We start from the raw sequence: 25,764 nt of genomic DNA on the forward strand, positions 1-25,764 counted from the left end.
TAAGGGGGTCCTGACTTTCAAGTGCGTATACCTGGAGAAGATGCGTGAAGATGACAGTAAAGAAGATACCATCTCTCACCGTGCTCCACTGTTGACGCTCGGGGGTGCGGCCTTTGGGGCTTCTCTTTCAGCACGTGCTCATTGGCTCCCCTGTGAGAGTCATGTCCCTTGCGTTGTGCACCTTGCCCCGGCGGCGCAGTGCGGTGTGGCCTGAAGGGTCGGGGGCTGCTGAACTGCTGTGTCCATGTTCTCTCTGGAGCCTCCTGGCTGCTTCTCTCTGCTTGTTCTCTTCTGAGCCAAGGAGATGCACTCCTGACTGGTTCTCAGCCCTCACCAGCAGAGACCCATTGGCGTATGGACCGTTTTTTGCAGAAATCAGAACCCTGGTCTCAGAGTCCAAAGGTGACAAAGGCCTTCCTTCACACCTGTTGATTTGATTCTTGACTTCATCCACAGTTGCTCTGATGGGCTAACATTGTAAAGAAGATGCTGATCCAGACGAATTGCAGTTGCTTTTCCAAACCAAGACCTTCAGAAAGGCTTTGTTCGCGCCAGGGTCATCCCTGAGGAGTCCTGACCAGTCCTGGGAGGTCAGGGCCCCACCCCCACCCCACCTTGGCTTGTCCAGCTGGAGCCTCCCTCCCCACCTTGTCCCTGGGATTTGCTGTGGTCTGGGACCCAGCCTCCACCCTCAAAGGAGCTGTGCGACTCAGTCTCCCCTTGCCCAGGACCCCTTGTCTGGGAGAGTGGCCCTTAGTGTTAGGGAGACACACGCGGGCCCCTCTGGGCTTCAGTTCGGAAGGGGGTCACCCAGGTGGCCGGCGTCTGCTTACGCTCCTTCTCTCCTTCCCGGAAGTTCAGTGTCCTGAACGCCACGGGTGTGTGGGGTGTGTCTTTTACCTGTTTTAAGAAGAGAGCCAGTGTGGTTGTGGTGGAATATTTAAGATTTGCAAGCATTCCCATTGCCTCACCACTGTTGATATTTCGGTGTGTATCATTCATCTCTTTGAGGGCATACTTGTACACATTTCTACAAAAGAGGAAACATAGTTAAGTAATTTTTAGTTTTTAAAACACCCTTTTAAAATAAAAAACAACCCTTTTTTATTCAAAAAGGAGTGCCCATTCAGTTACAGGAAAATTATTTCAACAGGCAAATCAAAAAATGAAAAATATAAATATAATTCTGCTTGCTCAAATCACTACTGTGTATGCTCTTCTAAGCCATCTCTGGGGCATACATATATTTTCTTTTTATAAATATATAATACCACTTTATAATTTCCTTTTTAAAATAATACCTTTATTGAGATGTAATTTAGATATAATACTCACTATTTTAAAGTGTACAATTCAGTCATTTTTAGTATATTCAAGAATTTGCAACGATCACCACTGTCTGATTTTAGAACATTTTCATCATCCCAAAAAGAAACCTCGTACCTGTTAACTGTCACTTCTCATTCTTCTCCTCCTCCCCCAAACCCTAGGCAGTCATTAGTCTATTTTCTGCCTCTATTGATTTGCCATTTCTGGAAACTTCATACAAATGGGATCATATAATATGTGGTCTTTTTGCAACTATTTTTGCTCATATAGCATACTGTTTTCAAGGCTCATCCATGTTGTAGCATTGTAACTGTAATTGCCATTTATAGGCAGCTAGCGTTCCATTTCTGTGGGCATACTACATTTTGTTTATAATCAGTTGATGGACCTGGGTGGTTTCGCCTTTTCGGGTTTCATGATAATGCTGCTGTGAACAATCCTGTACAAGCTTTTGTGAGAACCTCAGTTTCTGTATCTCTTGTAAACATACCTGGGTCATACGGTAACTCTACATTCAACACTTTGAATAACGGCAAGACCGTTTTTCACAGCAGCTGGGACATTTTACATCCCCATTAGCAATGTGTGAACGTTCCAGCTTCTCCACATCTTTACCAGACGCTTGTTACTGCCCTTCTTCTCTGCCTGAGACACCCTCGTGGGTATGAAGTGTGTATCTCTTTGTGGTTCTGACTGCATTTCCCTAATGACTGGTGGTGCTAATCATCCTCTCCTGTGCTTACTGACCTTTTAGGTATCTTCCTTGGAAAAATGTCTGTTCATGGCCTTTGCCCATTTTTAAAGTTGGGTCGTCTTTTTGTTTTTGAGTTATTGGAGTTTTTTACGTATTCCGAACACAACTGCTTTATCGGGTATATGATTTTTAAATATTTCCCTCATTCTGCGTGGTGTCTTTTCACTTTCTTGATGGTGTCCTTTGATGCACGAAAGTTTTTAGCTTTGACGACGTCCAGTTTATCTAGTTTTCTCTGGTTGCTTGTGCTCTGGGTGTCACAACTAAGAAGCCGTTGCCCAATCCAAGGTCGGGAAGACTTACTCCTGTGTTCTTCTGAGGTTTGTGCAGTCTTAGCTCTTACGTTTAGCCTCTGAGCCTTTTTGAGTTTATTTTTGTGTATAGTGTGAAGCAGGTCTAGTTTCATTCTTTTGCATGTGGACGTCCAGTTGTCCCTTTGTTAAAAAGGCTGTTCTTTCCCTGAATGCTCTTGCTACCCTTGTGAAAAATTAATTGACCTCAAATGTAAGGGCTTGTTTCTGGACTCTTAATTCTGTGCTGTTGATCTGCATGTCTGTCCTTACGCCAGTACTGTCTGGATGACTTAGCTTCATAGTAAGTTTTGAAATTGGGATCATGAATCCTCCAGATTTGTTGTTCTCTTTGTTTTGTTTGTTCTGAGTCCCATGCATTTCCTTGTGCATTTTGGGATCAAATTGTCAAGTTCTGCAAAATATAACTTTCTCTCTTTCGCCTATTATATCATGAACATTTCCCTTTCTCGCTGTCTAACTGTAACTGAGCCGCGTGCGGCTAGGGCGCACGTGGAATGGGGCCAGTCCAGCGTGAGATGAGCTGTGTGAGCTGACAACGGATTTCAGAGAGTGAGTGTGGATAACAAAGAACACAAAGTATCTCACTGATAGTTTTTTATATTGATTATGTATTAAAATGATAAAACTTTATATTGGGTTAAATAATATGCATTACATAAGTTTACCTACTTCTTTTTACCTTTTCAGTGTGGCTGCTAGAAGGTTGAAAATTATCTGTGTGATTCTCATGTTCATGTTAGACGGAAGTTCTTTCTAATAGATTAATGCTGTTCGGCTGGTTGTGTGACGGTTGCAGGATTGTGTCAGTTTCTCGACTCAGTTCTCTGCTGTTGGACACCTAGGTTGCTTCCTGTTTTCCCTCTTCAGCCCAGTGTTGTGGTGAGTCGCCTTGTAGCCACGTCTTCACGCTCTCCTGCGAAGGCGCCAGGACAGCCTTCACGAGGAGGGCTTGGGAAGTGTGTTTGCCGTGCTTCTCAGTCGAGGGCACACAAACTCTTGTGTGGCAGTGTTGAGTAAGTGAATGAATGTTTTCACATTAACAAAAAAGTAATGTTTCAAAACAAGGCTGTTAACAGAGTTGCAGACAGTGATTGATCCCCCCACTTTGAGTCAGGTTCCCAAGGAACACGGTGGTGATAAGTCCAAAATCTAGCCCGTCTTGAAGTTTACCTTCTGATGGGAGAGAGGGGTAGTCCACAAGCCAGCAACTATCAGGAGACACTAAAGAGTGACGCTAGAAAGGACAGAGCGGCAGGCAGGCTGGGGTGTGGTGGGTCCTGTCTTCAGGGAAGGCCTTGTGAGCAGGTCGCATCTGAGTCGGAATGAAGCAGAAGCAGGGAAGGGGCCGTGTGAAGGGTGACTTTAGGTAGAGGGGTCGGGAAGTATGGAGAGCCTGAAGTGGGAACGCGCTTGGTGTAGTGTAGGAACAGCAGGGGCCGGCGTGGCTGGAGCTTGCTGAGAAGGATTGGATTGGGACGCACTTTGAAGATGGAGCTGTCAGTCTTTGCTGATGGGCCAGGTGTGGGGTGTGTGAGGAGGGGAAGGCTTTTGTGACCTAGGCACTTGTGCGGTGCCGTTTCCTGAGCCAGGGGTGTGAGAGGTGGTCTGGGGGGAGTGGCACCAACAGTCCAGAAATACCTCTGGGTCTCATGTGGAGATGCTGAGTAGGTAATCAGACATCCCAGTCTGGAACTCACAGGGAAGATGAAGCTGGAGATACACTATTGGAGTTAGGAGACGCTGCTTGGACGACAGGCAGGCTGAGTGAGAGCTGGCTGCTGGGTTTGGAACCTGGAGGTCTTTGAGGACCTTGGCAAGGGCGGTGTTGGTGGGCAGTGGAGGGGGCGGGCGGGCGAGTTTTCAGGGGAGGGTGGGGTGTGTGTTGACAACTCCCTGAAAGAGTTTGCTCTGAAGTGGACGGATCGTTGTTCAGGTTGGGGGACTGGGGACAGACTGCCTTTCCCTGTGTACTGGTGGGAGTGGTCCTGGAGAGACGGCAGGGGCTGGGGTCCAGGGCCAAGTGGAAGGTGGGCCTTGTTCACAGGAGGAAAGGCAGAGTTGGCTAGCAGGCCTCCGTTCAGCAGTGGGAGGATGGGAAAATTTCAAATTCCCTGTTTCCAAAAGCTGAGAGTGACGAGGAGGGAAGGAGGTTATAGGATTTGTTATGGAGTTAAATGTAAAATTTGCATCAATTTTTAATATGAAACATAAGACTTCACATAAATTGAGTTGCTTCAGAATGCTTACCCTTGGGGTTCTCTCTCCTGTGCCTTTGGGTGTATTTTGCTGGAAGAGTTTGAGAAGCCACTTCATTATTGTATTCTATTGTTATGTTGTTAAATCTCACCCAAGTGAGTGTTTAACCTTACAGAGTTAGAGACTCACTTACCATTTTGTTTTCCTTAATAGAGATTTTGCAGCTGCTCCAAATATTCCTCCATTTGTGTGTCTTGATAGTGGCTTGGCAAGCCGCTGGGTTCTGCGCCGGGAGGTGGTGCTGCAGGCTTCGGGAGGCTGTGGGCAGGTGGGAGGGTGCCCGGTGCCCCCCCACCCCCCCGGAGATGGTGTGAGGAAGGCAGGCCCTGAAGTGCAACACCTTCCAGGGATGTTTTGGTGAACCTTTCTCCTGTTTTCTCTAAACGATGGACAGATCCCCTGCCTGTCCTTTCCCTCTGGAAAGGCGGCCTGGACGAGCTGAGCGTGGTGCTGTCGGCCAGCCCTCCACGCGTTACACACTGAGTCCTCAGCGTGGGACGTGACTCATCTTCCTTCCTGTTTGTCGCCTTGCCTGCTGCCTTTTCTTTCTATCTGATTGTAAGTCCCCCCACACCCCACCATTTAGGTTCTTCAGCCTTCTTGGTAGGAAGCACCGTGAACAGTTTGGTTCACTTCATGGCATGAATGATCAGAGTTCCGGGCGCTCTTCCCTTTGACCGATGAGATGGCGGAGGCTTAGAGGGGCTGGGTTTGCCGCTGGTGCTGGACTGGCAGGACTAGGCCTCGTGCCCACGTCCCGGTTTTCCCGCAGCGTCGCGGACAACCCTTGCCGTGGGGTGCCGCGCCCGCCCTCGCCCTGTCCAGTCCACCGCGGGGGTGCCTGTGGGCGTGGAGCCCCTGGGGTGTCTGCCCGGCACCTGCGTCCCCTGACTGCAGCCCCGTTTGCCCGGTGGGTCGGCTTGCTGGTCCTCCACTCCAGGTGGCGTGTTCTGTCCCGGACGTCCAGCGTCTGGGATGGAGTGTGGCTCGTGCCCAGAAAGTTTGCAGAGCAAGTGAATGTGTGTGTAAACCTAGACTTTTAATCCAGATTGCTGTTGTCTCCTGGCCCTCAGGGGGGTCCGCATGTCGCTGTTTTCAGCCAGTGCTTGTCCTGTTGTATCTACAGTCCTTTATAGCTTGGGGCCCGGGGTTCTTTGGAATTTTGAGATTTTAGAATGGAATTAACAAACATCCACTGTGGAGCATGTAGGCGGCACCTTGTGATGGATCACTGACATTCTTGCAGCAAAGTGTGTGACTGTCGCAGCAAGTGAGACAGAGGCTGTGGAGAGCCTCTCTTGGCACCGGGGTGGCGCCCAGTGAGTTACGAGCACGTTTTCAGAGCTCCTGGGGTTTGAGAATCACAGATGAGGGATTGTAGACCTATTTTAGTGAACGTCCATTTTTCAGGCATTTGTGCCCACTTGCTGGAAAGGAAGCAAACGTAGTGCCTCCCTCCTGGGTGGGGGTGAGGAACACACCCGGGGGAAAGCACTGCTTGGGGGGTTCCTGGCGCCGCCACGATCCGGGAAGTGGGGTGTAGGAAGTGGCTGTGCTAGGTCCTCCTGGCCCTCTTCCCTCCAGCCTGGCCCCGGGGCTCAGGGACTAAGAGCAAGTTGTCTTCCATTTCTGACCCTCTCTGCCTCTGTCCCCTTCACCGGTCAGGAGTCAAGTCTGGAGGCTGTGAGAGAGGAGGGGAGCGTTGAGACCCCACTCTGGGATTGACCTGTCTGCAGGCTCACCCCTGCCCTCATGAGCCAAAAGCTTCCAGTGCTGAGTGGATCTCATATACATTTTCTGACTTGTGAAATATGAGGATAGTTTTAATACTTTTAAGATGCAGTTTTGATGTTGATAGAAATCTTTTAATCTGCTTTCTGAGATGATGCTTGCATTTTGAGAACATGTTTAATTACCAGGCTGTAGAAAAGCCTGCCCTTTTTAATTAGAAGATGAAGAGCCAGTACTCAAATTATGTCTAAACGTGTGTATTTGAAGCATTTGAAAAGGACATAGGGTGAAATAGTTTGGTCCTGAAGCAGATGTCACTGTATTATTTCTGAAGTTTTTTAATAGTCTTGGAAAAATTATGTAGAATGTATTAACTGTCATCCAAGCATGTATACTAAAGATTATTCTTTCAAAAGATTTAGAATTACTTTTGTCCATGGTACTGGGACCTAAGATTTAATGAGCCATGACACTGAATTAGAAGCATACTTTCAGTTTTTCAGATTTTATGAGATACTGCAGTTTTCAAAAAGCCTTATGAGAATGGTCTTTTGCAATGTATTTTAAGATAGTTAAGAATAGAGTTTGTATTGTAAAAACTTCCTTCAAGACACATTCTGGGGTTTTATGAGTGATTAATGGTGGCATCACCCAGAGTTTTTTGGTTAATATTTGCAAATAACTTATTTAACAGGGTTTAAAAGAGACTCCTCTTTGTGTTTTATAATTATTACCCTTTTAGGGGGACCAACCTATAAAAAAATATCCAGTATTATCTTTGCTATAGAAGTATTATGTTTATAAAATTGGAAATACTTGATTTCTTACGGTGTGTGTATATCAGTAGGTTACGTAGTTTAACATGTTTGCGTCTGTTTTGCATGAATACACGTATCAGTTTCCATGTGTAGCCTTTGGAGTATCATAGAAGACTGAGGGCTTCTTAAAAGGTCACAATAGAAAAGTTCTCTGTGTTTTAATTGCTTAAGTTTTTTTCCCCCTGGGATTGTTTGAAAAAACCCAAAAAACAAAAAGCAACACTGAATGTAACATGTGAGAAATTGTTAAATGGATGCAACAGTTTGTGTAAGATTTTCCACAGAGGTTTTTATTCACAATGAGGCACCCTGGGGAAGCTCCATTAACACATTAGATGGTATCATAATTTTGGAAAAACCATTTCACTGTAGGGCGGTCACAAAAACTGAAGCCACCTCTGCCAGGTTTGACATTGCTTAGCTATTTAGGTAGCAAGTGACGCAGTGTCAAAACCAATTTAAAATCACCTATGTTGTCAACATGCAGATTTTCTTTATTCAGTACTTAAACTGCAGGTTTGCCAATCTGAGTAACGTGGCATACAGCAGCGTGAAGTGAATTAGGTCTCCTGAACTGGAAACGTGAGCATAGCTAAAGTAGTTTCTTTTCTCGATATTGGCTAAGTTAACAGAAGCATCTTCACATCTGTAATTTCTGGTAACTTAATGAGAACACACTGAACTTTTGGGTCACAATGAATTTTCCCATTATGTAAAATATTTTACACGCCGGTTGACTCATTGTGAGTTTGTGAGTAGACATGATTCTCTTCCTGCGGAAAATAGAAACACACATAATTATGATGACGATTTTAACCAGTTACAGAATTGTGCTGAGGGTGCCACGTGGCCTCCTGTGGGTTGGAGTTTTGAAAACTCTGAGGTGGACACACAGTGACGGAAGTGCATTGGGAGCTCTTCTGCTGGGTGTAGAGGATATGTCATCTTTCTATAAATCTGTTAGCTCTTTATTTCATGTGTAACCTTGTTTACGTTTTTATGAGTTTTATGTTCAGTTAATGATTGTATTTTCTTTGTATCGATTTCAAGTCTTGTAAATATTTTTGGTCTTAAAAACCCAAGTGCTCATATTTATTTCATGTAGAAAGAACTAAGCAAACAAATGCTTCCTGGTGATGGTGGTGGGTGGACAGTTTCCCCAGTGATTATTCTCCCCTTGCTTAAAAGGGCTACATTTATTAGTATGTATGTATTTTACGTTAAAGCTAAAATCACAATTTTTTGTTACAAAATTGTTGAACTCTGAGATCTAGGGGAGAAAATAGTTACCAAAGACAGTTGTGAGTTGTTTTGAACACTGAGAAGTTTACTTACAGTTATTTGGAAGGGGCACCCCCAAATTAATGTGTTCTGGGGAGCATGATGAAGACCTTGTAATAATTTCCCCAATTTTGTTTGTTTCTTTCATTGAGACAGGGAGCTGCATCTCACTAAGGACGTTAACTATCAGATGGGTTGGCCCTTGGCTTGATTGTGTCATATTTTTAAAGATACCTATATTGAGTTCATCACATACCATATAGTCCAGTTCAGCAGTTTTTAGTATATTCACAGAGCTGTGCAACCATTGCCTGTTTTGGACATTTCACATAAATTGGATCATCCACATGTGGTCTTTTGTGTCTGGCTTCTTTCACGTAGCATCAGTTTTCAAGATTCATAATGTTGTAGCTGGCATTGCAGGTTGTTCCTTTTTGTTGCCAAATAATATTCCATTGTATGCATGTAGCATATTTATGCGTTGGTCAGCAATTGTGTTGTTTCCCCTTGGCTGTTAGGAGCCGAGCAGCTGGGAATGCTGGTGCCGCAGTGTTTGTGCGGACAGGTGTTTTCATTTGTCCTGGGTGTGGACCTGGAGGAGTGTGCCTCCGCTTCTGCTGCTGCCTTTTGACTTGCTGTTCAGGTCTCCATCTAAAACTGTGACGAGGCTTGGCTTCTTGTTACTGGGGCTTCTGTGACCTTTAGTGGTGACCTGGTGGCTCCTGTTTCATGTTTGCAGCCTCCAGAACCCCTATTGCCTGGAGAAACAGCCAGAATTACAGTATCCTTTCCTAAGATCCGATCACATCCTACAGTCATCACAGAGTCATACGTAAGTATCCCATTAGGTTTTTCTGCAGATAGTTGTGTCTGTTCTACGTTCAAGCCAGTTGTCTGTGTCTTTTCTTGTTCCTGTCCCTGCGTCTTCTTGGGACCCCTTTGCTCTTTGGCCCCAGCAGCATCAGGAGTGACCGCGTGCTTTGTGTGTTCCTTTCAGGCAGTGCGCCACTCACTCCTTTGGCTGTTTTTGTGGTAATTTTGGTAACCGGGTTACCTATTTTTGAAGTAGTAAACACCTTAAGATAGCAGTGACACTCCTGAACCTTTTGCTAAGTGTCCAAATGAGACCTAAAGGGATGTTTCCATCACTTGTATCAAATTCGTGTAAGTGTACGTGAACAGTGTTACTAATTGCCTGAGTTTGCTGTGAATTTCATCACTGCCCTTTAATGAAGGCGCAGGTTCTGCCCAGTCATTCCAGTTAACGGGGGAGCCCCGTAGGTCTATGACCATGTATTTAAACTGAGTTAAGCTTGGGACAGTGCTTGAGTGCTTTGTGGACACTGGCTTTATTTGTAACAGTTGGGCCGTACATTTTGAGAAGCTTATACTTTTGAGAACCTTTCATCATGCGTTAGAGCAGCTAAAAATCAAGTCAACTCTGTGGTTTATAGGGTGAGTCTTACTCCGTTCCTACAGACAAGAAATTCCAGATTCAGAAAAAGCGAGCGATTGACCGTCAGAATCAGCATCGGAGGAAGACATGCCCTTTCTGCTCTGCCCGTGATGTGGGCTGGGGAAGCAGGCCCTGCCCTCACCAGGAGGGTTATGCCAAGTCCAGAGCTGATAGACAGGCAGCGTTGCTTGAGCACCCAGGGGTGCACTTGAAAAATCATTTCTCCTGTTGGAGCCTGGCTGCCTCCTCCCGTGTAAAGAGGAGGTGATAGGAAGCCACCCCACAGGCAAGTGGGGGCCTGTCTCCTGTGCACTGGGCATGGCCTCGTCCCCCTCGGTTTTCAGGTGGTCGACCAGAAAGGCAGACCCATGTGCCCTGTAGCACGCTCCTCCTCGCCATCTCACCCCAGCCTTCCACCACTGGCCCGGGAGCCCTCCCCCCGCCAGTGCCCTCCCCCAAAGGCGGCTCTTACTGGCGGGCCTGGGGGGCGGGTCTCAGCCCTGGGCCAGCTGTTGGCCCTGTGTGTCTGTCCGTCTGTCTCTCTCTGTCTTAGCATTGCTTGTTTGAGGAGGCACACAAGTCTTGCTGTAAGACCCCTGCCAGCTCCTCCAGACCCTGGGAAAACCCACTCAAGCCAGAGCACAGCACTCTGGCTGCCCAGGCTCAGGGTCCTGAGCTGACGAGATCTGGAGTCCTGTTACGACTCTGCAGCTGTCTGGGGCTGGGGGAGCAGGGTGGGACCACCACAAAGAGCCAGCCTGGATCCCTGATTTGAAAGGCAGAGTTGTGTGGGAACACCTGTGGGAAATGCCCGGACTGGCACCCAGATACACCCAGAGGCAGCTGATGGAGCCCCCACCACTGCAGCGGGTCCCTGTAAAGCGCAGCGTCAGCGAAGGGAAGTTTCCTCTCGCTGCCTCTTTCTGCCTTCCCTTCTGACCCTCCACCTCGTGCTGGGAGGTTTTCCAGCCAGTCAGTGGTTTGCACATGAGGTGCATCTGGTTTGGTCTGAAATATTCACCTCTCAGCTCTTTGGGAAGAGATCTCAGTGGGAAGGCCGCAGTGGTTCCATAAATGTGCTCCATCGTGCTCCCGTGGGTAAAGCCCCAGGAAGCATCGTCTTCTCCAGGTGGTGGTAATGCGCTTCGGTTAGGTGCCTGGAGAGCGGTTAACAGGCAGTTAGGGTGAGGCCTGGGAGTCTGGGAGCCTGGTTGGTTTGAATCCTGGCTCTCCCACCTGGACTTTAACAGTTTCTCTGTGCCTCAGATGAGGAGGATGCTGGTAGTGCCCTCACAGAAGGACAGGGGGTTCTGTGTGAGGAGCGGTGGTGGCTGACCTGTGGAGGCCCTCTGGAAACTCCGGCTGCAGCAGTGATGCGCCGGGCACTGCAGATGCAGAGGCGACTGCCTTTGAGGGTCAGGTGCAGAAACATCACTTCCACATAGTGGGGTAACTGTTAGAGGTGATGGGAGTCCAGAGGAGGGCTCCTTGCTGCTAGGGGTCGGGGAGAAGGGGCCCGTGAAAACTTCCTGGTGGAGAAGATTCTGGAGCCTGAGGTGTGAAGGGGAGTCAGGTAGACGGAAGGCAGAGCAAAGGACTGCCATCAGAGAGGACGGCGTGTTTGGAGGGGTGCTGTGGGTCATCTTGTAATGCTGGAGTGAGGGCGTGACCGCTGGATTCCTTAGTTTGTTTATTCATTCACCTAATCTGTTACGGAGGACCTGTTCAGTGTCAGGCTTGGCAGTAAATGCAGGGTGGAAGGGGGACTGCTCTGACAGTGTCCTCGCCTGGAGGTGGCCCCCAGGCTCTCTGGAAGACAGCTGTTACTTACTGAGGGGCGGTGTGGTGGCATAGCGTGGTGCCGGTTCAGCACCTGGTCCTCCGCGTGGTCACCACGTGCCCTGGCAGGCATGCCTCCTGTACCAGTTAGCGGGTATGTGTCAGTCGTGGCGGTGGCAGTGGCCGCCCCAGGCTACCCTGGGGGTTAGGTGGGCTGCAGAGCAGAGCCTCACACACTTCTGCTGAGGATGCACCAGTGCACGCCAGGGTGATCTCCCCTCGTCTCCCCCTGCCCCAGCCGGGCGCACGTCCTCCAGCTCCCATGACACGTCCCTTCATGGTGGAGCCCTGCCCTGGGTCCAGGACTGCCTCCCTTGTACGCTGGCCTCTCTGTCACACAGGCCCTCATGCTCAGAGTGGCTTGTTCTCCACTTGTCACCCCATGGAGTGCCTGTCACCATCAGGACGGTGAGCTCTGCCTCACTCCTGTCCTTTCACACACAGCGTGTGGTTAATGCTCACCAAATATGCTGAATGAATGAACGAAAATTAAAGGTCACCTAGTAAGCCTGCTACTGTTTTAAGCATCTCTTAATAGGTTGGTTGTGTGGTCATTGGTTTAGTGTTTCCAGTGCTCTGACCACATAATAATGTTTCACTGTCCGAAGGTGCCGGGTGTCCAAGGTGATTGCTGCCTGCAGAGGAGCTGGTAGAGCTCCCTGTGCGTGCATTGGCATGGATGAAAGTCGTGGTTTGCTCCCAGCGACTCCTCAGGAGGGGCTCTGAGGCCAGTGCCCAGTGGGAGACGGGCAGGACTCTCACAGGCAGTGCTTGAGCCTCACAGACGCTGTGTCCTCGTGCGCGTGTTGTTAATTTTGGCATTTTCACCCAGCACAGTATATTGTCAAAGCCCCCTCCAGTAAAAACCGCAAGCCAGCCAGCTTCTGGGAAGCAGCTCGGAAATCTAGAAATCCCCCCTCCTTTGCCCAGCTTTTTGCAATGTTTTTTAAAGATCTTTACAAATTCTCTGATTCGAAAGGCAGCTTCCTGTGCTGGGGAATCTTTCTCCAGCGCTCTTGCTTCTGAGGTTGGTAGCTTTCAGAAAGACTGCAATGCAGCGGTTCCCAAAGTCTCTGCTAATATGGAAACAGCCGGTGGCGTGGTCTCGTGCCCCACTTCACAGCTGCTGCCCGTGGCCTGCCATCTGAAGGAGGAGGTGATGGAGGTGATACTCCCCTGGACCCAGCTGTTTAGTGATGCGAACAGAAGTAATTTTGGTGGACGCCGTAGCCACACAGGCATGTCCTGCAGCAGCTCTGTTAAGTTACTGATGCAGTGGGCTTCCTGGGAATGTGAGACTGAAGATGCCTTTGCAGTTTGTGCACAGTAATTTTGTTTTCTTCTCTGTGTTCATGGTGGATTGTGAGAAGGTAAGGGACTTTAAAAACCATGCACAGTATGTATTTTAAATGTTTATCAATATTCCTAATGAAAGTAGAGAATTATGATTGAGCAGATCTCTTATGAACCTAAGAAGTAAAACTTTGATTTCTTATTAAGGACAGTTTGGACATTTGAACAGCTACCTTATTTAATGTTGACAAATGCTCTCTAAATAAATTATGAAAGATGTTCTTTAAAGAGATCTGCTTTTTCTTTGACTTGCTAAACATGGTTGAATTCCAGAGTTGAAGATACAGACGTACTGTATTTGTTGCTTTAACTTAAGCAGTGACAGTTTCACGAATCTGGCATGAAACATTCAGCTTTATAAAATCTCAGCCTTATGGTGGTGGATGATGAAGTCTGATTCCCTTAGTTCTTACTTGCCTTCAGATGAGCATTTTCAGGTGGTCGGAGGCCTGTCCTTATCCTGGGGTGAGTTGGATACTGCCTCCAGCTGTTCCTCTTTGTTTATCTAAGAGGGAGGCTGAGAGTCGTAACTCGGGTTTATTTTGCTATGAATTGGTGGCCCCAAACTGTATTAAATGCGTTATGGGTGGTAATTTATATGTCCAACGCCAAGAAATAGAATCAGGGTTACCATGGCAACTGTATGCATTCTGAAAAGCTTATGAATGGGTTCTGAACCTTCTGGCATTTTAAGTGAGATGTTCCAGCTGAGAGCCTGCATCCATGATTAGTGTAAATAAATCCAGCTTCCCTTGTGCAGCACATCCTTGCTCTTTCTTTACCTGAGTTGTCCCTTCAGCTCTGTTTTCTCTGGTGACATCTGCCTTGGTCTCTTCGTTCCTGGCAGCCAACTGTGGTTGAGAGACGGTTTTTGACTTGAGGTTGGAGACTAGCTTGCGTGGGGCAGCATCCCAGCCCCTCCGCCTGCAGGCAGCGTGGAGTGGGCTGGCATGTCCCCGCCTCTGGGGCTGGCAGTCCTGGACATCCCCAAAGCGTCGTTGCGGCCCCGTGTGCTTGTGTGGTTCTGGCAGAGTCCTCTCCATCTGAAGAGCTGCTTTCCAGTAACACACCCCGGGCTCCAGGCAGGCCCGACTTCCAGGGAGGCCGCGCTGCCTACTTCTGATTCCAGGAAATCATGATGGTTAGTATTGGAGACGGAGACCGAAGATCGAAAGATCCATGTTCAAAATGCCAAACTTGTGAGAATAATAAACAGAGGCCTCTTACCTTCGTGACCAAAGGAGTGTTTGCTGTTTGTTGGAAACATGGAGCGTAGTTTGTTTGAAGACCAGTTTCCCTTGTGTGTTTAAACTGTATTGCTGTCTTGCTTGTGTGGAATGAAATATCTGTTGTTAGTGTTTGGGGAAAGGCGTTAGCCAGCCTGCTGCCTGGGGGGCCTGAGGTCTGAGGCCGCAGCTCCTAAGAGGAGGCCCGGCCAGGCTCCCGGAGAACGTTCACCCTCACGTAGACTCAGTTCTCTTTGTTAGTAAGCATTCAGATCATACAGTTTAAGCCTTAAGCTTGAAGGAGAGTTTCAGGCTGCCATCAGTGGGCATATCGCAGTGACTCACCTACAGGCCTCAGTTAAGAATCTTCCTCTAATTCAGCCCCTTTATTTTACAGATGAGGAAACTGAGGCCCAAAGAAGTGATGCCACTTGGTTAAGGTCCCAAAGCAGGTTAGAAGCAGGTCTGGGATCAGACCTGGCTCTCTGTGCTCCTAAGCATCGCTTTCCTGACAGAAGAGGTCTGCTGTCAGTTCACTATTCTTGCTTTCCTGTATCAAAAAGAGGCCTGTCGTAACAGGCAGAGTAGAGCTCTTTAGTTTATAATGTTAAGAATGCCTTCTTTCTTCCATCACTTACTGAGCTGGAGGCCTCGGGTTGGGGTGGAGGAGGGCCCATTCTCTGCCCCCAGGCTGTGCGCTGTGCTGAGACAGTGGTGCCCGGGGCACCAGGGCCCGAGTGTTGGGATAAATTCTGCCCAAACCGCTGCACTCCCGCCTGTCTGCAGCGTCCTCCAGAGAGGCTCAGTGCCCCGTGGTCACCGGGGTGACCCTGAATCATCGGCTATTGAATCAAGGTCACAACACTGTATTTACTAAGGCAAAACAACGTAGTGATATTAGGTGCCGCTGACAAGTTACAATTTATTGTAAGTAACAAGAGGTTCAGTTAACAAAGCTTGAAATACAAATTGATAGGCCATATGCCGGTTAATACAGATTTTTAATTTCCCAGTCTTCAACAAGATTGGGATTTTATTACAGGGGTAACATTGCGTTTTCCTAAATGGCTGCCATGGTATCTTCCGTGCTGTGTGCTCTCTCTTGAGGGGACTTTAGCCAGGAGCTGGGGTCTGTGTTCCTTCTCTGTGAGCCTGGGCCAGGTTTGTGACCTGCCTCCCCCAGGAGTGTGGCAGAGGTGGTGCCGGGTGACTTCCAAGCTAGGTCGTAAAAGAAGGTCCAGTTTTGGTCTGGTTTCTCTTGGTGGGATACTGGCTCCTGGGACAGCCAGCTGCCACGCTGTGAAGAAGGCCAGCTAACCCACGCAGGAGGCACACAGGCAGCCGGCCATCCCCAGGCCCCAGTCACAGCCACCTGCACATAAGCGAGTGGCCTGGCGGGCGATTCTGGCTCCTCTCACTTTCCAGCTGGGGCCCCGGCACTGTGGAGCGGAGATGTGTTGTCAACACTGTGCCCAGTCCAAACCCCCAACCCACAGAAGCTGTGAAGGTGCCAAGTGGTGGTTTGTGCCAGCCTGCTTTGGGGTAGTTCATTATGAAGCCTGGTTACTGCGGTCCTGTGTTGTCATTCACCCATGTTAAGTATGGCCTCTTACGACATGCTAGGGGTAGGTAAAAAGCATAAGAAATTAATGTTTTAAAAAATAATTAACCTTAGAAAAAAATTTAATAACAGCTGTTTTGAGATAATTTGCATTACATAAACTCGACCCTGTTCAGTAGTTTTCAGTATATTCCCAGTGGTGCATCCGGAACAATTTTTATCACCTCAAAATGATAGTCAGATTCTTAATCTAATTTACTCAATGGATAAATACAAACTAAAGGTCAGGATTACTGTGCGTTATGGTAAGCTGTGATGCCGTGGGTCTAGGCCCTGGTGGGCGCCCAGGCTGTGCGTGCTGATGCGTGAGTCCAGATTGAAGCGTGAAGCAGGGCACCTGGTGGGCTGAGCTGGGTTTGGCTGCAGTGCTTCACACGTCTGCTCCGGGCGCGGGAGCTCTCGTGGAGTCTGAGCTGGGTTTCCATGGAGGGAGAAATAAGGAGAGTGTCTGAGGGACAGAGACCGTGCTACAAATAGGAAGGACATCTCTGGGCAGGCCTCTCTGTCAGATGAGAATGGAACACAAGGGTGTTTAGTGAGCAGGGGGCAAATTCAGATGCATGTGGGCCTGCACACCCTCCCCACCACACGTACCGAGCTTGGGCTCCTGGCCGCCGTCCCTTGGGCGCTGTTCCATCTCTGCACGTGCACAAGCAAAAGTTGACCTGTGCAGAAGCAAAGGCACGGCCTGAAGAGGAAGAGACTGCTGACACCTCTGCTGGGCTCAGCACCCTTTTTCTGTGAAGAGCCAGATAATAAATGTTTTAGGCTTTGAGGGCCAGTCCCAAGTCACTGCCATCGTAGGCAACGTGTAAACCACTGGGCGTGGCTGTATTCCGTAAAACTAGTTACAGAATGCTGGGCTGCCGTTTGCCCGCCCCGGCCTGGATGAATCCACTTGTGTGCCCACCTAGCCTTCCGTCCTGATGCAACGCCGCCTGTCTCCTGCTCGGGTTACAGGCAGTTGGGGCATCCTTACAGCCCTGGGCCCCTGCTGCTGCCCTGCACTGAGGGCTCCTGGAGGGGAGCATGCAGGGTTCTCTGTGTTGGCCCTCGGACTCGGTACATGGCAGGAAGTCAGAAATGCCTGAGTGACTTTGGAGTCCCTGAAAGCGATAGAGCTGTCACAGATTTGGGGATGGCAGGCGGAGGTGATGGAGAAGGAATAAGGCCCCTGGGCAGGTCTGGTAGCTCCTGGATCCCACTGCTCAGGAGGCACCTGGCAAAATGTGGGAAAATCTGCAACGGTAAGAACAGGTGGAGAATGCAGTCTTCCCTTTGGCCCCGCACGAAGAGCCCAGGGCCACAGTGCTGTTCCACTTCAGTGAGATTAAATTACCCCTTGAGAGGGAGCTGCATCAGGATTCTTAGAAGTAACGTTTCAGGTGGAGAAAATTTCTACTTTTAGGTCTTGGGAGACACTGGTTTTTTTAATATAAGGAATCATGTAACCTAGATGCCTTACCTAAGAACCTAATAATCAGGCCTGTAAAGCAAGTGCCGTAGCAACAGCAAGGTGTTCAGTTTCCTAGGAAGTTTAGATGAGATAAAACCCTGGAGGAGAAAACCAACATATTCTTGGACCGTTCAGCACATTGAAGTCTGGTTGAAGAGTGTTCACTCACTCATGGTCAGTGCATCAGCACTGGTATTAGAGGCCTATGATAAACTACAAATAAATTTAGCAGTATAATCTCATTAAAATTGTTCTTTGGCTTGGAAGAATAAAAATTACTCTAATTAAAGGAGGAAAGTGTTCTGACTTGTCAAAAAATGATACTCAGTTAAAAATGACGGATTTTCACACTTGCCTACATATCTTACAGAATGGCATTTCACAGGCAAATTCATTAACTAGGATTATTTTGCACAGGTCTTCAGACCCTCCGATTGGAGGAAGCACCCCTTTTATGTGCTTCACTTGCAGCTTGTGTTCAGCCATCGGACATCTACATAATGAGGTGACTTCTGTTTTCTGAGTTGACTCCTTTATTGCATTGAAATTGTCCCGGAATGCGCAGTTTGCAAAGAAGGAGCTAGGATGGGGCTCAGGGTTGCTACACTGTGAAGAAGGAACCTCTCTGATATTCTAGATTATTGAAGACATAGATTGTCACAATGTTAGAACCTCAAGAGATTGTTTCCTTCAGTCCCTCCCCACCAAACCTCTGTTTCACTGAAATCCACTCCGGGGTGCAGAGAGGAGTGTCAGAGCCCAGGTCTGTGGGCTCCTGTCCAGCCTCCTGGGGCTGTCCACTGCCCTTTCCTGGGGTGACCTTCTCTCTCCAACCCTAGACATGGTTCTTGTTGGTTGCCCAGAGTATAGGAATCATTCTTAACTTGGACCCTGAAGTCAAAACCCACGCAGTTCCTGGAACATTGCTTCCCTTTTCCTTCTGCCTGGGATTTTGAGAATGTCTGATGATGCTGGATGGTTTCATCAGTCATCATCACGAGTGGTGTGGTTTATTACAACTTGCAGCTCCACTTGTAGAGCAGATTCATTTTCTACACTCAGATTTGCTCATCTAAAAATTCTGTTTATAATATTAATTTAGAACAAGGCTTCTGTTATGAGTTGTTAAAAAACAGCTCCTGTATCACCTTTAATAAAGATAAAGATATTTTTGAAATGTAATTTAATGCATAGAAGTAAATTGCTATGGAAATTTAGTGTGTTGCTTGGAAAAAAGTGTGAGAAGGAAACTATCTTTTTAACAAACACATTTTCTACATTCTGGCCAGCAACCCACTCATCCAGTTAATATTTATCAATCACTAATATTTATCAATATAGCATATGATCATATGTGTATATGTACTTAACATCCTTGTGCTAAATATGTTAGTGTATGTGTGTATATGTGTTTTGCATACTAGTTATATATATAAATACATGTACACTAATTGCATATACATATGTGTACACACTAAAATCAAGCAGAAGTACGGTAGAAAGTTTAATAACCTAGAATCATAATGGGATTTTTTCCTTTGTAATCTGTAAAATGAAATATCGAATTGATGTTCAGTATGAGCCACTTTTTAAACACTTGAGTTTTTTTATTGCATTTACCTGTTTATAACTTGTAAATCTGAGAGTTTCAGAGATAGTTAATTTCTACTGCTCCTTCAGCTTATGGCTTAAGCACCCTCTCCCCAGGGGGGCCTTCCCTGCACCACATGAAGGGGCATCACTGATGCCTTCGCCACGTGCTTCCCTGGAGTTTTCACGTCACGTGTGCGCACACCAGAGTTCTGTGTCCCGTTCCGTAGGTGGGCCCTGGGAGGGCCCTGTCTTCCTGGTCCCCTGCTCCATGCACTTGAGTGAGACGGGATATCAGAGCCTGCCTCTGAGGAGGGTGTCAGAGCTGCATCCACCCTTTCCTTTGTAGGACTGCCTTGGAAGTTTTCAGATATTTTCTGATTCAACCAAGAAATCCTTTTTCCATTACTAATTTCCTGTGTTTTCGAATGTTTGAATGCCTCTGCTCTCTCCCTCCTCCAGGGAGTTGGAAACTGCTAAGAGTAGAGGACTGTGTTTGGGTCCTTCCTTCTTCTGCTCTTTCCTCAAGGTTTTTCACATAAGTGGACAAATATGTTGTGAGGGGCAGCGAATTTAAATGGGTCCTTCTAGTTCAAGGATAGAGATTTTTGAGGAGAGTGAGGTAGTTTTGAGAAACTAGTGAAACCTGCTCCAGTGCTTTTGCTACTTTAATTTATAGGTAGTTCTCTTTTATTTACCTCGTGACAGCTGCCGGGTTGTGGGGGGGCGGTGCTGTCATTCAGAAATATTTACCAGGCGCCTGTGAGAGTGGAGGGAGATGGACGCTGTGGTCAGACAAGCCTGGCTTTTGTCCCGGCTGCCCTGGACCACCTGGACTCGGCCAGGGGCTGTGTGCGTGGGGAGCTGTGGGCACCCCAGGGAGGGGCCCACTCCCTGCCCTTCTCCTGGGCACTCTGTCCTGGCATCATCCAGTAGCACGGCTCTAACCTCCAAATAAAGATTCATTTTCTTATTCCAGTAGAAAATGTTATTAATGTAGCCACTTTATTCATATAAAAAAGTGTTGACAGTAGAATATTTTATGTTCAAAATATTGATTAATTGTAGGGGAAACCTAAGAGATTTGATATTGCATAACAAATCTCTATTTAAATTCAGAGTAAACTGCAGTGAATCATAACTATATTAAGCAAAAGCCAACATTACAGAATCGAGTTTATTTGAAAGACTGATTAGATAGAAATTTCAGGGCGACCTGGAAAGGTTTCATATTTTTGCACAACCCTAAGTTCAAATAATATGCTCCGTTGTATGCCATGTAGGAAATTTTGTACTGGTGGGTCTAGCGATTTTAGCAACAGGGGCCACAACTGATTAGGAAGTAGATTTATTCTAGAGAGTTTATGTAGCATGAAGAATATTAAATTCAAAGAGATTATAGAAATATTATACCAGATACCTTAAATTTTCAGCGTGGCTCTGTCTGTGAACATATGTCCGACAGGTTGTATTTTAGGACTGAAGTAAGTGTGCAGTGGCAGTGGATGTTTGCCCGTGGTTCTAGGTGAGCTGAGACATCAGAGAAACCATCGCAATGCCAGAAACCAGCCAAACTCGCCGTTGCCTTGTAATTCCAAACCATGGCTGTGTCACTCAAGAACAGCTTTGACTGTTACCCAGTAGTGCGGGGTAGCCATTTCACTCTTTAACCAGCTCCTTTCCTCCTTGTTCACGTCCATTTGGATAATGTTTTTCAAAAGTAAGCAAAATAATTCTAGTCAGTTCTCATATTAAAGTAACAAGAAACAAAGCAAATAATTATTTAAATGATGTGAGAAGATTTATTTTAGCCTAAGACCTCAGTGTCTTCCTTAAAGTCAGAAACGGCCTTACTTGGCTGAGCTAAATGCGCTCTACTTGATGCATCTGGTTCTGAATGGCCTATGTTAGTCCTAGGGAAATAAACAAACTCTGGAGATGTCAGTGCAGAAATGAAAAACAATGAAAAAAGATGCTTGGTTTTAAGAAGGGACAAATGCATCTGTTAGGCATCATTGATGTCTTGGGAACTTTGAGATGCATAATTTGCTTCTTGCTAGGGCATTAGGTGATGCCCATGGTTTGAATTTACAGGTGCCTCCAAGGGCACGCTGGTCCTGGAGACCTGGATTCAGTCCTGGTGACTTTGGGCAAGTTGCTAAAGGTCATGATCTTAGTTCCTCAACAGTCCAAGGGAATTTGGACCATTGGATAACCTTTTAAAGAGGATTTGAGCGTACAAGTGGCAAATCCAGTTTTACAGCATAAATCTTACAGATTCTCACGAGACTGTAAGTCAGTGAGCACGCCTTTGCGGTCGCTAGGAACGTGCGTTTGAGGGCAGACCGTTGTGCCACTTGCTAACGTGTGACACGGAGCAGTTGCTGAATCTTTGGGCTTCAGTTTCCTCGTGTCTGTAATGGAGGGAAGAAGAAGAGCAGTGGCAGAGTCATGAGGAATGAGCGAGCACCTGCAGGATTAAGTTAGCAAGAACTGGGACTGACGGGCGCTGGGCGCTTTCAGGAGCTGAGGACAGACGTGAAGAAGATGCACGTTTGTTTTCAGAAGGCTCGCTGTCAGTGAGCAGAGAAGCTGCAGGGCCACTGCAGGGCTGTCACTGTTAGGAGGGGCTTCGGCAGTGCAGAGCAGGGCTTGAGGGGGGTCGCTTTCACTGGGAAGGGAGGCTTCCCTGACAGATGTAAGCTGAAGTCCACTTTAATTAAAAGGAGTTTAATTCCACAGAAAGCAAGTGTTTACCAAGTGTGCCTGGTATGCTGGGGAGACTGCAGAGGTCCTGATCCCTGCCCTAGAGTTAGTGAAGAACTGAGAGTTCAGTGTAACTTGGAGATTTTAAGACACTTGGATGTGGTCTCAAGGATGAAGTGTTTGGCAGGGCGTGGAGGGAGTGGGAGATAAGGAGCATAAACACAGGAGAGAGGGCACGGATGGACAGACAGAGCAGAGTTTGCAAGCCCACCCTCCGGGTCTTGACAGGGGAGGGCAGCTGAGCCAGGGGGTGGGGTAGACTCACCCCCACAGCTAGGGCAGATGGGGGAGGTGGGGTGTGAGCCTGCTTCATGAATTTGAATGGTGTCTGCAAATTAATTTGAGTTTCAGGAATTCTAGACTATTTATAAAAATATAACATTTAATTTCCTAGTCTTTGTTTCTCCACCAAACTGAAAACCATAAAATTTTTAATTAAGATAAAAGCTCTTTTTGGTCATCACATTTGAAAACATTTTTCTACATCTCTGTCTTAGAAAATGAAATAAACCATGTAGGGAATGTATAGAAAATGGCTTATGTGTAGAAGTTCTTCAATTCTCATGTAGATGAGATGGTCCTTTTGTTTGTCCTGTGTTTGTGTTTTTCTACTCCGTTCATCAGAGAGAGTAGGAGTTGGGAATCCTTAGGAAATGAGCTGGGTAACTCCAGAAGGATGGCAGTCCTGCGGAATCTAGAAGGAATTTTGTTGGCTGATTTGCTTTTAATTGAACTAATATATTCAGAGATTAGATTCCTACTCTCACCAATCAGTAAATTGACTTGGGGGCCGTTGCTGTAGATGGCTGTTCTGTTATAGCTCGTAATGGAAGTGTATCAACCGGATATTATGTAATTACAGTATTGTTTTAGAGTCATAATACCTTTATGTAGTTGTTTAGTAATTACAAGGAAGTGTTGATATTCTTATAGTACTTTCCTGGCTTCAAAATGGGTGTACATGGGAATGTGTACATATAAGAGTGTTAGTTGCAAGTAGAAGTAATTAGAGCATAAGGTTTCACATTGAAGCATTTTCTAAAATATCTCTGAAAAAGAAAGTGTTTAAACTCTCGCCCTTATATCATATTAGTGTGATTGTGCTTAGTGAGAAAGTTCTCCCTGGAGTCTTCCGTTTCCCCCGTGGTGGGATAACAGGGACGCGATTTACTTTCTGCTGGGACTAGGGTGATGTGAGGGACGCACTTGCCTCAGGTGCCAAATTTAAGGGTGCATCAGAAAGCTCAGTGATTGAGATTATTAACATTTTAATGCAGTGTTTGAAAAAATGAAATTTGATGCAGAAAAATTCCGTGATGGAAAAAAAAATCAAGTTTTAAATAAAGTCAGGATCGGTATTATGGATTCTCCTATTGCCTTAGCTCCAGTATGGCTTGACTCATCACTGTCACTGACACTGCCGTTATTTAAAATTTTAGTGTTTTTTTTCTCATGAATTTTTTGGATTAATTTTGATTTTATCCCTAGTACTGAGTTTTTTGCCACTCCCTGAAAATTTGCACCTGAGGCAGGAGCCTCATTCCCCTCACCCTAGTCCCAAACCTGACTGCCATCTTAAACAACTTGAAAACCAGACAGAATGTATGAAACAGTAGTTTTCAGACACTGGTCAACAGGCAGGTCAGGATTGTGTTCCCTGAAATAAAGTGAACAAATGAAATGAGCCCTACAATTATTCCAGCTTATTCTCTAGAGCAGGGGTAAACCAACCGTTTCTATAAAGGGCCAGATAGTGATATCTCAGGCTTTGCAGACTGTCTGGTCTCTGGCACAGCCGTAAACTCCACCATTGTCTGTCGCTGATTTCATACTAGTATGTAAATGAATGGCCATGGGTGTGTGCCAATAAAACTTTATTTATAAAAACAGTAGCAGATTGGATTTGGTCCTCAGGCCATGGGAGGGATCTCCTTAGAGAGCTCCCGAGATCTGCAGAAGGACCCCCTTGAGATGTGGGCTGAGTACTGATCTACACGTGTAGGAGCGAAACACCTTCAAGCCAGGAAAAAGACCACCAGAAAGGAGCAAACGCAACAATTTTTGAACATCACACTGGACTGAGATAGTTTTTGTTCCTACCACCCTGGATGGCACTGGTTAGATCCTTTTAAGGCTTGTTTTTTAAATTTTTCTTAGGGTGGATTCAGAGCACCTTTTTCATTTAAGGCATCAGGTAGATTCCTCAGCAGGGTATCACCTTAGTAACGGGGCTGAATTAGCCCTGGACTAAAGGACTACCTCAGACCTGCCCTAACTGATTCCAAGTAGCTTAACTGCATTCCCAGAACAAAAACCTAACTATATTTAAAAGGATACAGTAAAATCCAGAACCCAGCAATGTAAAAATATTTTCAGTGTTCAGCGTCTAATAAAATCGAGTATACAAAGAAGCAAGAAAATGTGTTGTTAACCAGGAGGAAAATCAATCAGTAGAAACCCAGAAGTAACAGAGGTGATGGAATTAGCAGGCAAGGACATTAAAATGACTATTATAAATAAATCGCATATATTCACATGAAAAACAAGCATAATGAGTGAAAGATATGAAAAAGACTGAAATAGGACTTCTAGAGATGAAAAATACAGTATCTGAAATGAAAGATGCAGGAGAGAGATTAATAGCAAATTAGCACCATGGAAGCAAAAATCACTGAACTTCAAGACATGGCCATAGAAACTGTCCAAAATACAGCACAAAGAACGAAGACGACTGAACAGAGCAACAGAGCATTAGTGACCTGTGAGACGGATGAACTGTTTTAAGATATGTGTAGCTGGAGTTCCAGAAGAAGAGAGAATGGAAACAGCATTTGAAGGAGTGGCTGAAAACTGTCCACGTGTGATGAAGACTGCAAACCACAAAGCTCAAAACCCTGAACAGAATAAACGAAGAAAATCCTACCAGGGAACCACATCATCCAACTGCTGAAAAAACAGTGGTAGAGAGAAAAAAGTCTGAAAAGCGGTGAGAAGACAAGAAGACACATTGCAGGGGAGCAAAGGTAAACCAGCGGACTCTGGTCAGAACTTGTGCCGCTCAGAAGACAGAGTAGTCTTTAAAGTACCCAAAGGAAAAAACCTGTCAGTTTAGAATTCTATACCCAGTGAAAATATCTTTCAAGGTAAAAGCGAAATAAAAATTTCTAGGCCAAGAAAAGCTGTGACAGAATTTATTGTCAACACAACTGTACTGCAGGAAATTTTAAAGGAAGTTCAAGTGGAAGGAAAATGACCCCAGGTGGAAATCTTTACACAGGAGTGAGAAGAACCAGAAATGCTCAGTAGATTGGTAAATACTCTTTAATCTTTTTTAGAAAAATTGACCATTTAAAGCAAAAATAGCAATGTATTGTGGGACTTACAGTACTTGTAGAGATAAATAAAGAGCACAGAGGATGGAGGGGTGGTGTTGCTGTAGTTCAGGTGGTGTAATGTTATTTGAAGGTAAACAGCGATAAATTAAAGGTATCTATCATATCTGGAAAAATCTCATGAGTGAGGAAGAAAGAAATATATCAGGGATATAAAAGAGGATCATTACAGATCTTACAAACATTGAAAGAGCAATAAGGAATACTGTGAATAATTTTATGCTAATAAATTTGACAACGTGAATAAAATGAACAAACCCCTTGAAATACATAAACCACCAAAGCTCACTCAAGAACAAATGTATAACCTGCATAACTATATATTTATTAAAGAAGTTGAATTTGTAGCTAAAATCCTGACCTCAAAGAAAACTCCAGGCTCAAGTGGCTTCACTAAAAACTTGTATTAAACACTTAAAGAAGAAAGAACACTAATCTGACAAAAACTTCTTCAGAAAATAGAAGACGAAGAAATGCCTCCTGTCTCATTCTGTAAGGCTAACACTACCCGGAAAGCAAAGCCAGACAAAGACATTGTAATAAAGGGAAACACCAGGTAATACTCGTCCTCCACACAAAATC

General features: G+C 46.1%; 1 protein-coding gene across 8 annotated transcripts in view; it reads left to right on the forward strand.

The window, feature by feature from the left end:
• The window catches only part of TRAF3 (TNF receptor associated factor 3), a 105,903-nt gene that overhangs the window by 22,615 nt on the left and 57,524 nt on the right, over positions 1–25,764 (forward strand). For 2 of the 8 annotated variants that reach the window (XM_072963773.1, XM_072963777.1), the window contains exon 1: positions 17,852–17,939. The exons of 5 other annotated variants lie outside the window; for them this stretch is intronic. The gene's annotated coding sequence lies outside the window, so the exon portion shown is untranslated. Of the gene's footprint in view, positions 1–9,222; positions 9,316–17,851; positions 17,940–25,764 lie in introns of those variants that run through there. One more of the 8 variants, XM_072963772.1, reaches the window with a different exon arrangement.

This window comes from Vicugna pacos, chromosome 6 (assembly GCF_048564905.1).
Source record: "Vicugna pacos chromosome 6, VicPac4, whole genome shotgun sequence".
NCBI classification, from domain to species: Eukaryota; Metazoa; Chordata; class Mammalia; order Artiodactyla; family Camelidae; genus Vicugna; species Vicugna pacos.